The sequence below is a fragment of the Canis aureus genome, chromosome 12 (genome assembly GCF_053574225.1).
Source record: "Canis aureus isolate CA01 chromosome 12, VMU_Caureus_v.1.0, whole genome shotgun sequence".
NCBI classification, from domain to species: domain Eukaryota; kingdom Metazoa; phylum Chordata; class Mammalia; order Carnivora; family Canidae; genus Canis; species Canis aureus.
Window position 1 is genome coordinate 41,371,683 of NC_135622.1, and position 14,989 is coordinate 41,386,671.

A 14,989-nucleotide genomic window follows, 5' to 3' on the forward strand; every position below is an offset into this window, starting at 1 on the left:
GTGTCACCTGGCAGTAGAAGGCAGGAGGGCACCATGACCCTGGAAGTTGCTGAGATCCCTGGGTTGAAATGGCTTTGACATGTCTCAATTTTTTTTTTTTCCAAGATGGATGTAGTGTGTAGACAGTATCGACTGCAAGTCAATTGATGATCTTCAGTCTGTGTTTTTGAGTGTGCATGTGAAGATCAGAAGTCGATACCCATCGTCTTCAGGGCCAGGATGCTTGATGCACAATTGAGGCTAGTTATTTGCTTCTTAGCATTCCTGAGATCAAAATGCATAAATGAAAGACTATTTCCTGGATGTGAATGAAGTAATACACTTGTCCTGTTTGCTGTAATTGTCCTAATGTGAATGGCAGAGGCCTATTCTCTGTTGTTACTCTGGGTCCTTGGAGGATAAAGGCACAGGGAGATACATGCTGTTCGAACACTAAGCTTTACACTCTGTTTATCTGATTCCTCTGTCTAATTAAAGTTACCTTTTATACTTGATTGGTTTTTAAAGCCCAATATTTGACAATTAAGCCTTCTTTATTCTAACAACTGGGTGGCACTTCCCTGAGTGATTTAGCACATGATATATTATCTGCAGAACCAAGAATCGGCTTCCTTGGAGAGCTTCTCCTGAAGAATTTCATGTTTGGGTGGCTACCCTGAACACCCACCAAGGAATCTGCAGATAGAATTGTATGGATTCAATTCAGGAGTCCATAGAGCTGGGATGGGAGAACCTTGGCTTGAGTTGGGAATCAGGAGATCTGATTTAATCCCAAAAGGGGGCCTTTCTTCTAAAACTACCTCTTTATCCATGCTTATCAGTCAAGCCAAAGAGGTGTGGCAGATGCTGGGGGAGAAGCTGGCCTGCAGCCACCATTGCAGTGGGCACTGAGCCCTGTAGGCCTGGGCCCGTGCTGGTTTACATAGTGCTTGATGGGCAGGATGCTGGAGGAGCTTGGGATACACAGAGCTTCCCAGTTGGACTTGTTAAGACATCAGGTGCCATTTATCTCCAGTTCGTCCTTCTTGAGAGCCTTGTCAAAACACCATGAGGTTTTTCTTTATTTTGTGTCCTCCCAGACAGAAAAGCCTGTGGCACAGCATGCAGGTACTGGAGGGGGTGACAGGGTTGTAAGCATGACCCCTCCCCATACCTCATAAGAGTAGATTCTGTGTCCTGTTCAGGTTTGCTAGGTTTTTGAAGGACAGTTTAGCATTGCATTTTCAGAGGAAATAAAGAACAGGTGGTTGAGTGACCTCATACTGCCAGAGAAGGAAGGATGTGAAGGAGACAGCAGCTATTTTACAGAAAAAGAATCCTCCCTGCCTTCCTCCTGTTGCCTTCCCAACACACGAACATGAACATGTGTGTACACACATGTACATACACACACACACACACACACACACACACATAGACACAGTCTTGCATCTGCAAAGCTGATGAGTCTGAGCTGCCTCGGTGTGCACACAGTGTTGTCATCTGGTCTGTTTCCACCCTGGTGGGGAGACAGTTTCTTCTTTGAGTCTAGCATTTGAACCTAAGTTTACTCAGAGATGGAGGCGCTACCTAGGAACCTGGCCCAACCACATGAGGTATTCTTTATTGGTTTGAGAGTGTTTTCATTTTCAGTCTTTTATTCTCATATATGAGTCCAGAGTGATGCTTAAGGGAGGCTAAATTACTGCCACCAACCTGATCTGATTCACCGCGAGGTGATTAGCTTTGCCACCTGACACCAAGGACTGTGGGATGCATCCTAATGTGTTTGTACTTCCTGTACTGTGAATGCAAATGATTAAGGGGGTTTCTTCCAGACTTTGTCTCCTTCCCTGAGGACTCCCCTGGGGAGGATAACTGGAGCTATTGAAGACATGCTATAGTCATTTTGGCAATGTCTGTAAGCTTCCCCAGCAAGACTACCCTGCCTGGAGGTGTCCTCCTGCTATTGGAGTCCTGGCCCATCTGAGCTTGACTGTCTTCAACAGGTATAAGACAGGGCTGATGACATGGGGACAGCACAGAAAGCAGAGGCCTTTTGGGAATGACTCCTGAGACTCCATTGTTCTGGGAACTTCTGGCTTCAGTGGTTCTGGGGTAAGTTCACAGATTTGGGGCAGTCAGAATGATGGAGTCTCTAGTCCCATGCTACTCAAAGTGTGGCCCAAGACCAGAGACATCCCCATCATCCAGGAGCTTGGTAGCATGCAGAGTCTCTGACCACGGCCTGGACATGCTGAGTCAGAATCTGCATTTTAACAAGAACTCCAGGTGACCTGAAGCTATGTAAGAGAAAACAGCCAGTCAGTTCCCTTACCTTAAAGGCTTTTCTAAAAATTCTTCCCTCTGAGATATATCATATGGAGAAAATGTCCACATGGGGAATGGAAAGGAAGCATGATAGCAGAAATTTGCAGCATAGATTTCTGACTCTGATGTCTCTAGGTGGCAGAAAGACCAAGGAGCCCAGCAGTAGGCAACAGGATAGACAGTGGCATGAGAGGGGATACCAGGAAGGTCTGAGTAGACACACACTTCCTTGACATCGCTTCCTTCCCTTTTCCTTCCCCCAAAACCTGGCTGCCACTGACCTCATGGATGCCCCCCTTCTAGGCTGGGTGATGATTTTAAGAGATCCCAGGTCCCTACGAAGTTTATGGTATGCCCATTTCCCTATTCCTGCTGTGAAGTGAAAAATAAAATAACTGTGAACTATAAAACAGGTATAAAAAGTATAATAAAATTCTAATTCTCCCCTTAAATACTTTAATTTTTGCTTTAAAATAGCAAATATGATTTTCATGTGCAAGTCCCAGCTTTCCTGGCACCCCGAGCACATCACTGGGACATCAGATCCTGCCCAATGCACCCTTGTCCTGTCCTCAGTGCAGTTTGAGGAGACCCTGGATGAGGAGACTAAGATTCCAGCTCTGTGACCCTTCTTGGTGACAGAGTCACTCACCAGTAGGTGGGGTCCAGACCTGGTTTCTGGGGTTCCACCTGTTGGGGTACTTCTACTTGGGTCTCAAGTAATGCTAGATCCATCTCAGCACAGCTTGTGCCCTGAAGGAATCATGAAAATAATCTTGGCTTCCAGGGCTTGACACAAACTATGACTTGCTTTGAGTTTATCCACATCTTCGTGTCTACATGCTGATGAAAAGCAGACCTGACTCAGACTTTTAAAAAAGCCAGCTAGTCATTCAACCACCAGCACCATTTCACTTGTGCTTTCCAGAGGTCAGGTGGACATATTGGCTCCCTGACAGACCCGCAGGAGGCCTATCCTAAGGAATGTGTCCCTGACAAACCCATTCAGAAAGTCAACACAGCCAGGAGGAAAAAGGAGAAGTCACCCTCCTAAAGGTAGTCCTCAATCTTTCCTCCACAGCTACTTCTTGCTCAGGACCAAGGGCGGGGGGGCAGTGGGATTGGGATTGGAAGGACTGAGGAAGGCGGTTAAAAATCATGGCTGCTTTTCACTTGTCAATCAGTTTTTGATGAACATCCTTCTTGCCCATGCTTAAAGGGCAGCTTAATAATCACAAACTCTTGCTGGAAGTATGCTCTCTTTTCCCCAAATTCCATTGCTTTTTTTAATATGTATTTTTAGTTTAGTTACAACTAAGGTGTGTGTGTGTGTGCACGCGCACACGTGTATGCACACACACATTTGAAAATAGATGTAAGAGTATATCCATGTTTTGTGCTATGCCTCACACCATACCTGGAAAAGAGATGATCAGATCAATATATATCTATTCAGTGAAGGATTTGTAATCTCATCAGATCATATGATTCACTGCTTCAAAAGTAGAAATTCAAAAATCTCCCTCTCCATTGCCTTACAGATGTTACTGTAGTTGACCTAGGAGTCTCCTGAGCCTTTAAAGGTCACGTGACTTTTTCAAAATGACCAAGAATTTGTGCAATACTGTACGATTATAAGACTCTCTTTCCATAACCTTCATGGTTCTCCTTCAAGGCAGCACTTTCTCACTAAAACTTTGAACTAAAGCAATTTCTCATTCTAATATTCATTGGATGGTTACTACATTCCAGCCAGGAAGCTGTAACTACATTCCTGCTTGGCTATTCTACTTTTATTAATTAATTTAATCTCATAATAGCCTAGGAGTTGGTAGTATTGTTATCCCCATTTTACAGATTAAGTACTTGTGTTAAGGTCACCCTGCAAGTAAGTGGGGAAGCAGGGATTTGGACCCAGAGAGGTCTGTCTGGAAGCCAAGCTATTAGCCACTGTGCTATCTGCTACAGGTATATGGAGCTGTTCTGTCTTTGTCTCTCTGTCTTTTTACCTCTGCTTTGGCTTTTTTGCAGGAGAGGGAGACTCCTCTCTTACATGGTGGAACATATTTCTGAGTGTGAGGAAGAGGTTTGGGGTATAACATCTTAGTCCTTCCTCTCTTCCTTCCAAGTGAAATTTAGTTGTCTAGGAAGGGTTTCCTTCTCTCCAAGTGACATGACTATCTCCAGCTGCTTTGGTTAGCAAAATAATAAGACTTACTTTCCTTTAGGTCAAGGTATTTTAGTAACAGAATAGTGAAACACTACTCTGGCTTCGAAGTTAGAGAATGGTTTTGCTCAAAGTTAATCAAAACCCCAGGGTTAGAAGGGATTTTTATAGGCCCTTTTGTCCAAATCCCCATCTAATTTACAGCTCCCTTTTATAACCTCCTGCCAAGCATCATGTTGTATTTTGGTTTATCTTTTAATCAGTCAAAGGTGGCCCTGTGATTGTTGACACTTCCGATGATTAAAATAAGAAATCTCTTTCTCTCTCTCTTTTTTTCTTTTGCCTTGTTCTGAATCTTCAAACTGGCTTTCTTTTCTTGTCTCCATCTTTTCTCCTCTTAGAACCTTTTTGCTCCACATGAACATCCAGGTTAATTACATCCAGAAGGAAATCCCTTCTTTCATTTATAGAATGATTAACTATGTAAATTTGAATTAACTCTTCCCAAAGTTAGAATTCTGAAATCATCTTTTTCTTCAACTCTTTGGTGAATATCATTCCATCAACTAATTTTCCTTGGGAGTACCGTCACACCATCCATCTTCAAAGAAACGCCATTTATACACGACTAGAGTTGTTTAATTGCTGCCTCTGCTTTTTATGCTTTTACAGCCCACAGAATAGTGTCTTTTGCACTCTTTTGGAGGAAATTTCTCAGATGTGTGGCATTCTATTTTTACCTCTTAAGCCCACCTCAGAGTCCAAATGTCAGCATTTTATGGAGGGAGTGCTGGGCCAGGAGCCAAACAACTGAGTGAGTCCTAGTTTGGCTTCTGCCCTGGGACCTTGGGAATCCTGGTTTCATCCTCAGGAAATTGGGCATCCTGCCAGCCTTGCCCTTGTTACAGGACTGTTGAGAAGCTCACATAGGAAATGTATGTGAAAGCACTTAGTAGACTGTAATACAAGATGGCAAATATAAGGCCAACTTTCTGAGTGCCCAAAATGGCTATGAAGTGGATGCGTTTGGAGATGGGGAGCCAGAGACCAAGAGAACCCCAAACTCTCAATCTGATAGTTAATTCTTGTCTATCTAGAGTGTGTGTCTGCAGATGTCTGGGAGGGGTTGAGATTAAATTACCTCAGAGCTGAGCATTCCTGTCAGTCAGAAATGTGTCAGTCAGGGAACTTCAGAGCAACAGGGGGCAGAAAATCAACTGACAGTCATTTGTACAAATTTGTGAACACTAATTAAGCATCCAGTTTGTAAATAGCACCAAAGATAGTATAACATAAACCTTACCTGAACCATTTCAGAAAGAGGTATATCACTGCAGCCACCACTGTGCATTGCCTCCAATGGCTCTGAACACTGCCAGACACCTTATTTGTATCTTTTAGGCATTTTCCATGATAGGACTAGCCCTCAGTTGGATAATATCCTACCAAAATATGTTTTTCCTAGGAATTTTATAAATCTGGCTCCATCCTAGTTCTAAGATCTTTGCTTTAAAGAAGTCTTCACAGATTCTCTCTTTGTTCCCTGTAAGACTCAAAATTAGTTTATTCTTCCTTTGAAATCCTTTTTTTTTTTTTTAATCTTCACGCTTTTATTTGGGAGGGAAGGGAGCTGAGGAGGTCAGCTGTTACTGATTTTTCAACAGAACAAGAAACAGAGATCCCCTCCCCCAAATAAAAGTGTGTGTATATTAGTGTGACAGCAGCTTGCTAGAAGAGATGGGGGGCAACCTGCCAGCTTTATTTTATTTACTTATTTATTTTTATTGGAGTTCAATTTGCCAACATACAGCATATCACCCAGTGCTCATCCCGTCAAGTGCCCCCTTGAGTGACGGTCACCCAGTCACCCCAATGCCCTGACCACCTCCCTTTCCACTGCCCCTTGTTCATTTCCCAGAGTTAAGAGATCCTATTTTTTATGATGCTTTTTGTAAAGAATGAAATTTCATAGGAAATTCATGAAACAAAATTCAGCCAAAAATCACGCATTGTGCTTAAATAATGTAATAAATAGTCCAAAGGATGAATGTTTTTATTCAAGGGGGAACATGGTCTTTCAGTCACCAATACATCTTAATTTTGGAAAGAAATCTCTTACTATGTAGTGACCTTTTCCCTCTATGGTCATCAATGCTAGTGCCCTTTGAGGAAACCCACCAAGTTGCTAATGGGTGAAATTGGAGCTGAGACCCTCCAGACAGCAGAAGCATCCTCTCCCCAAGTAGTAGAAAGTAAAGAGGAGAGGGTAGAAGCTGCTTTCAAGAACTTAAGCCCCTGAGGGATTATTTTGGCCAATTCTCTGCTTCTAAGTCAGGCTTCCTCATTCCTCACTCTTCCAGAGCAATAACAGTGGGACCAGCGAATGTTTCACAACCAGTTCTCTAAAAAGAAAAACGTGTGTGTTTGTGTGTGTATATACACACACTTACTGAATATTTTACTGATATAAAAGATGTGCAGTGCACAATTTACCATATAATAATAAATATTCTTTTTCTCTTTAAATCCAAATTGATTCGCACAGAATGCTTTTTTGATGATTTTTGCCAAAATTTTTATCTGTAGCTAACATATGGTTGTAATGAACAAATGAGTATAGTTCTGATATCAGTGTTGGTTGGTATTTTTATTTACATTAACAAGTAAGACAAACACGAAACAAAAAAGATATGTGTTGGAACTCTAGGACATGTCATGTCAGTCCCAAAGTCCTCAGGTTGCATGTTCAGCCAGTCCTCTGCTTTGAATATGAGATTGCAATTTCAGCCAGTCCTCTGCTTTGAACATGAGAACAGATAAGAAAACACTATTATGACCTGAGAGAGGAAAGAGCATGGGAAGAATTGAGATTTGTCAAATGTGCCCATAGTTTAAAAAAACAAATGGTGCATAAGACTTGTCATGCAGCATGGCAGTCCTCTGGCTCTTCCTGTCCGTTTCCTATCACTAGAGAGATTACCTTCAACCCATTTAGCTGATTTAGGGAGCATATAGCTCCATACCTCTAAATAATAGCCGTAAATGGTTATTTCTTGATTTGGGGTTTTAAACACTATTGACTTCCCACTATGGTAGGTGTGGAATGGGCTCTTGCATGCTCCATCATCCCACTGCCTCCCACCCCAAACCCTACTAGACATGCCAAGACAGGCCTTTCTTTCCCTCCACTCTTCCAATAGTGTTACATTTTAATTTTGTTCAGCTGAGTAGTCAGAGTTTATACTATATGGTAATGCACATGATATTTATGGCTAAGTCTTTACTTTTCCTTTCATGCACAATCTTTTTTTTTTTTTTCCCTAGAGGTTTGTTTTGCCTTGGTTTTGGTTTTATATTTACATTTAGATTACGTTATATCCTTTTATATTGGTCTAGCTTCCTCTAAATTTATCACTGTTTCAACCTTAGACCCTCTGCCAGGTGTCCAAATGTTGTCCTCACATGTGAGATGCCTCCACTCTTCCACCAATTTCACCTTTTTTGAAAAATCTTTTCTAGAGCCCTCTGCTCTGACCAGGTGAGGGGTTACTCTCTGATATCCAGGCCTTTCCTTTGCCCCTCTTCCAATGTCCCATTGATACTGGTGGAGTGCACATCCAGACAGCTTCCTGAGAATGAGAACAGGGAGATAAAACATTGGAGACTCTGGTTATCTGACAAAACCATAATTCTACCTTCATATTTGTTTGGTAGTTTCTCTGAATATAGAATTCTAGGTTGAAAGTTATTTTTCTTCAGAAATTTGAAGGCATTGCTCCATTTCTTTCTGGCTTCTAGCATTGCAATTGAAAAGTTCAAAGTCATTCAGATTCATAATCTTTGGAATGGATCTGTTTTATTATTATTATTTTTTTCCTCTCTGGAAGTTTACTTGATTGTGTCTTTTTCCTCTATGTTCTAAAATTTCATGGTACTGTGACTTTTGAGTTTATTTTAATATTAAATAATATTTAATTTATATTCCAGATAAAAGGATCCCTTTAATCTGGAAATTCAAGTCTTTCTATTGAGGGACATTTCCTTGAATTATTCTGTGGTTAATTTCTTTCCCTTCTTTGTGTGCGTGTGTATTTTGTTTCCTGTTTCTGGAACTTTTATTATTTGCATGTTGAGCATCCTGGATTTGTCATTTACTTTTCTTATCTTTCCTGTCCTGTTTTCTATCTCTTTATCTTATAACCCTCTGTGGACTTTTTCCATTTTTATTATAGTATTTTTAATTTCACCAGTTCTGTTTTGCTCTTTTAATGCTCTTTTTTTGTATTAACCAGTTCTTGTTTTCATAAATGCAATCTATCTTCTTTTATATCTCTCAGGATATTAAATATATTCTGAATATAAATATTTTCCTTGCATAATTCCTATTAGGTTGCCTTTATCCTGTTTCTTTGATTTGATTTCTATCTTTCACATTATAGATTTTCTACAGATGTTTATGAACTCTAGTTTCTGCTCTTATTAAGAGCAGAGTGCTCAAATGCTGTCTGCAAGCTCTGAGTTTGTCATTGGGGTTTGCTACCTGTGGGCTTCAATTTTGAGTGTGGCTGGGCTCTTTTGTTGGAGAACCTTGATGTCAGTGTCTTTAGATCTTTCCTTTTACACTGTTCAAACCTCCCTGGGAAAGCTCTCCCGGTCTCCTGCTTTTAGGAATAAGCTTGGTGGCCATATTTATAGGAACCAAATAAAAAGAAGATTGGTGGTATGGGTCTTTAGGATGCAAATGCTGTCTCCTTTCCTCCTTAAGGCCTCAAGTTCTGCCTTATGTCTTCTGCATCAGGGAGTCTCCACTTCTTCCAGTCCAGAGCTGGGGATAGGGAAGGGGTTTATGGATTTTGGTCAAGCTTCTTTGCATAGCTCATTTTCCCTCCTCATACTTCTAAGGGGTTCTGCTGGGAACACAGAGCTGCTTTCTAGGCCCTCATGCCCTGTGAATTGAGGATACAGCTTTCTCAGATCTGTTAAATCAGTTGGCTATCAGTGTAGTTATCCACTCGCTGTCCTGTTCCTGAAATGCGGGCACTGTAGTCTGCCTTCCCATTCTCTTTGCCCTTGTGTGTTTATACCCTCTTTTTCTCCCATGGCATTTTGGTGCACATTTATTTCATGGCTCCTCTTTTTGAGTGTTATAGTTCATTGTAAATCTGTCTACCCAATCCTCCGAAGAGGGAGCTCCTCTGAAGGAAGAGACACATCCTGCACACTTAATAGCCCTTGGTCCTCAGCAGTGAGAGATAGCTGTGTGCTGAAGGGCACCCACCCTGAGGTCAGGCTGGAGGCTGGCTAGTGGGGGTTCTGGGCTCAGACATCAGTGGGCTCAGCTTGCCCTCAGGGAGCTTGTGGTTGGGTGTTGTTTTCCTCTCTCCAGCTATAGAGAGTCTGGTTCTGACTGTTGGCATCTCGAGTAGCTAAAGAAAGAAGTGATGGCTATAATCACGAGCTTTCTTTGCCCTCTTTATCAGAATAAAGACATGGAGAGAGGTGAAAGATGGTGCAGAAACAAAAGGACACAGTACTCTACAGATGGAAGGCAAAGGAAGGGGTGGGGCGAGGTTGAAACTCAAGAGTCTCCAACCCTTTGCCAAATTCTTCTTTGCCCTCTTTTCTATGAAAGATGACTTCCTGACTATAAAGTAATTCAAACACAATGTGGAAATTTGAGAAATAAAGAGAAGCTAAAGAAAAAAAAACTAAGCTGATGATCCATCACCTTTAAATAATCTGCTATAATTGTGTGTATAATTTATATATATATACACAACTAATTTAATAACTTTGGAATCATAATGAATACAGTATAGTATATGCTTTTATACTCAAAATTATATTGTGAACTTTTCTTATATCATTAAATCTTTTGAAAACATGATTCTTAATGATTGCAAAATTTTACTATATTGATATAATTTGTATTTTAAATTATTTTGGCACTTTTGATTTTTCATTATTATAAATAATGCTTTAATTGATAATCTCTTATATGCAATACTATTTTAACCCATTTCTTATTGTTCTTTTAGAATTTATAGGAATAGATTTACTAGTTTATAGAAAACAGACATCACTAAAGATCTTTTTTTAAAGATTTTATTATTTATTTATTTATTTATTTATTTATTTATTTATTTATTTATTTATTTATTTGAGAGAGAAAGGGAGCATGCAAGTGAGTGAGAGGAAGGGCAGAGCGAGAGGGAGAGAGAGAATCTTAACCAGGCTCTATGTTCAGTGCAGGGCCCACACAAGGTTCGATCTTTGACCCAAGATCATGATCTGGGCCAAAATCAAGAGTCGGACACTTAACTGACTGAGCCACTCAGGTGCTCAAGATCTTTTGGCCCCATTCCCAGTGGCAGTATCGTAGCCAATGAGGTTTATCTGAGGTGCAATTATTGCTAATTGAAAACTTTTCCCAAAGATCTTAATGCATATTATCAAATTGCCAAATTAAAAAGTTGCTCTCATATATGGTACCACCAGCAGAAGATAGATAGACTATTTCTCTAGTCCCTTACACAGTGTGTGTGTTTGGGTGTGTATATGTTTTACAAGCAAATTTCATTTTTAAAATTTTCATTTCTGTATTTGGTTAAATGATTCCCCTTATTTATTTTATATATGAAGCAACTTTAAAATTTTTCTTTTTGTTAAATTTGGCTCAATTTAATATTTTGAGATTTATTATTTTTGATTATCAAGAACTCTATATATCAATGTAATCAACCTTTTGTTTTATCTTTGCCTACTGTTTGTTTCCTTTTTTACTTTTGTTTTGACATCTTCTGACATAGAAATTAATAGAAATTTGTGTAATCAAAGCTACCTTTCTTTCTTTGCAATTTCTTCTTGCTTTATACTAAGAAGGTATTAGTAGAGTTTCAGAACAGGGCATGAGTAAGTTTATCTATCAAAAAGTCATGAGCTTTTCCAGCAGTTGCTCAATTGCCACTTATTAGGCTTACATTTACTTGGAACTTAAGGCTGGCTCAGATACTGGATGGGAAGATTAGGCCTTTCAGAGCTCTGGTTCCCTTTGCTAAATGTGTTCATTCTCCCCTCTGCCACTTTTCACACAGAGAACATGCTGACAGAATGTTGCCATGGACATTGCCAAAGTAGTCATCGGATCTCTAAACCGTGAAAATTCTTGGTAGCTTCTTGAGATATTCTAGCCTATATCCACCGTAATTTGAAAGACTTAGGATCCTCCCCAGAAGACTTGCTGAAACAAGAAATTGCAAAGACTGCTCCAGGCACCAACCGACAGCCAGACAGCACTGAGTCATTTTTCTCTCCTTGTAGCTACCTAATGAGTAATTGTCATGACTTCCTCCATACTGGGGCTAGAAGATGAGCGGTGTTCCTTGGAGTTATGTCCTTTCATCTTGCCTGTTTGACATCCTTGTTGACAGGGCACTAGATGCCGGGCCAGATGGTGCTAGGCACATTACACAGATGAGTGGCAGGAGTCCAGGTGTGCCGTGTGGGGGGAAGAGGCAGGGGAGAAACTGGGCATTTCATCACTGGAGTATATAGAAAGAACAGCTCCAGCTGGGGTCTGTCTCTTCTTGAGAGCCTGAGTGATTAATGTTCTAAACAGATTCTGAAATGCCTATTTTATGAAGGGCCAGGAAAAATGAACATGTGCATCTTAATGACTTCATCTTCCATTATGAAGAAAGAGAGTATAGTTTGTGGTAGAAAGAGCATTGTGCTAGGAGGTCTTGGGTTCTAATCCTTCACAGAGTGACCAGTGGTCCTGGTTTGCCTGGGACTAATGGGCTGTCCAGGACTTTGGATATTTCATTTCAAAATTGCGGCAGTCCTGGGCCAGGATGGTTGGTCTCCTTATCTAGCTCTGTGGCTTTGGCCATATCATTTATCTTGCTGAGTCACTGTCTCCTGACATCTACCCCTGCTCTGCCCTTAAAGAGTTGAGTAAGGGTCACCAAGGTATTGGGAAGCAAAATGGTTTGTTTGTTGTGTGACCTTGATCAAATTTCTTAGCTCTTTAAACTTGATCTTACCTTTTGGTCTTTATGGTAGGGTAATACTAGTGAACTCCTTATCAGATTACTGTGAGAATCAATTGAAAAAGAAGAATTAAATGTAAATTCCTGATTGCAGTACCTGAGACATAGTAGTCCCTATGAAATGATAGCTATGGCTCTTATTACCGGTGTAGTAGAACATTGTCAAAAGTAGACTACATCGATGTCCCTATTACTAGAAGAATCCTTGAATTTACGAAAGTTGGTTCTGCCCTCTTTGTGTTGGGTTGCCCTCATCCAGGAGCTATGAGTCTCAGAAAGCTGGTGTGCACAATGGCTTCTAGTAGAATCTTTTGGAGGCTGGACCACAAACAAGTCAGGAGCTATACTCAGAGGCTGACAATAAAGATGCCCTCCCTTTCCCCTGAATATGTGTTAAAGAAGAGGTTACAAAAAAGAATGTAGTATTTCTACATTTCATTAAAAATTATATGTGTGTTTTACAGTGGTATGCCAGAGCCAACTCATACGAGCTCGGAAGAACTAATTGTTAGTATCTCTTCTCAAGTTCATGTTCAGTGACATCATGTTGGTAGCTTGAAATCAGCCAAATGGAAGTATTTATCATGGAAATTGGCAAATACTGTAAGTCAAGGCTTTTTGTTTTTATTAACAGAGATCCACTTGTTAAACATTTACCCGCTCTCTGCTGTGCATATGTAAAGGTGCAGAGAAAGGCCTGGTCACCACTGGGTGGTGAGATTAGCGATTTCTTTGCTTATCTGTATTTTCTAAGTTTTTAAAATTTACATGCATTACTTTGGTAATTTTTGTTTCAGTTTAAGAAAAGGAGAGCTCAATCTGGCAGCATTTTCATGATAAGGGATGAGAATAGGCAGACCAATTTCAAGGTTTTTCTGACCAACTTGTGAGCACACTTGAGGCCCTGGAATTGGGTGATGCTGAAGCAGGGAGAGAGGAGCATTGTATAAGATTTCTGGAAGAGGCCACCCTCGAACTTCAAAACCTGTCAGTCATTTTCTAATGAAAAACTCCTGGAGAATGGATATTTGGGCAATAATTTTATACAACCAACCTAAGGAAAACTAGAAGGAAATATGAAAATGGAGTATCCATGGGTTTGAACATGATTGCCAACCTTCATTCTAGGCCAGAATTTCTAATTTTTTCCCAACATCCTTATTATTGAAACTGATGACAAAAGGCAAAATGGCTGGACTTGAATGTCTTTGCTCCTGTGAATCCCTGTGGTTCCTGAGGAGATAGATCAAGCCAGTGATAGAGCAGAAGACATAAGCAGACAAGATCCATTATTTATTTTTATGTATCCATGGTGCCTTGCATGGTGCCTGACCTGAAGTAAATGCATGAGTAAAAGATGGGGCTTCCCCTATGGTGTACTGGTAAATGTTGAACAACCAATTTTCCAAAGGAAAAACTTCCTAATTGGTGGCATTGGCTGAAATTTGTGTTTTAAATACTCTTATCATGGCCAATTTCAGTCTGTAAGAGTGAAGTTGCTGAACTTGGGGTTGGGAAAATATTAGCACAAGGAGGTTCTTCAGAGCAGGCTCCAGCACACCACCAGCCCATGTGGTATTCAGGCTTCTAGTGACTATTGCCAGATGCCTCTCTGGCTGGACCTACCCTCCCCCTTCTGCTTTGCCCAGTCTTGCAGTCACCCCAAGGCCTCTTCTTGACCTGTGGACCCTTATGATGAACTCTGTGTCCAGAAGTCAAGGAATTGACCCTGAATATGGGAGTTATTGGAACATTGGATTAGGGTTGAGGGAAATCTGTATTCTATTCATGGCTGACCACAAGGGAATCCTAGGATATCCCTGGTTCCTGTCCCTTAGCCTATCTTCTGTAGATTAGTGTGCTCTACCTCCCAAGGGGGCTGAGAGGACTGTTACTGGTGGAGGTTTTCGGAATCCTTGAAAGTAGGCATGGAACCCTAAAGGAAGCCATTTCTCTCTCTCCTCTTTCTTTCTCCTCTCTCATTGCACTATCCTCCTCAAATTGCCCTGAACCTTATTCTATAAGAATAGGAGCCAAGACTACCTTTTTAGTGCCCTAGGGTTTGGGCACTAAAAGTTTCAGGGATCTCAGGGGGCTGAGACAAATCATAAATAAGTTGTAGAGCACAGTCCTCAAAACCAATTAGAAAGAGACAGTAGCACAATGCCCTTATCCCTTCTTCCACAGCCTGTCAGGCAAGGCCTACCATATATGGGCTTCTCCTCCAGGGGCAGCTGAGTCTCCAGCAGCTGATAAACATGGGGTCTGATCCTGGTTTGGTGGGAAAACACCTAATTTCCTGATTTATGAAGCACTCAGTTTTATTAACTGTCCTATCTTATTAGGCCTCCTTAGTGGCCTGGGAAAATCCTATCCTTGTGGCTTTCAAAGCCAAGACCTCTGTCTAAGCAAAGAGATCACATCATATAGGGGTCATATCTCTGGGAGAAAAGCTGACCCT

The 14,989-nt window shown here is 40.9% G+C and overlaps 1 protein-coding gene and 1 pseudogene across 1 annotated transcript in view; both read left to right on the plus strand.

Moving 5' to 3' along the window:
* Positions 1-14,989, plus strand: part of ALK (ALK receptor tyrosine kinase) — a 682,206-nt gene that overhangs the window by 128,313 nt on the left and 538,904 nt on the right. The gene's annotated exons all lie outside the window — the stretch shown is intronic.
* Positions 10,834-10,965, plus strand: LOC144281456 (U4 spliceosomal RNA; annotated as a pseudogene).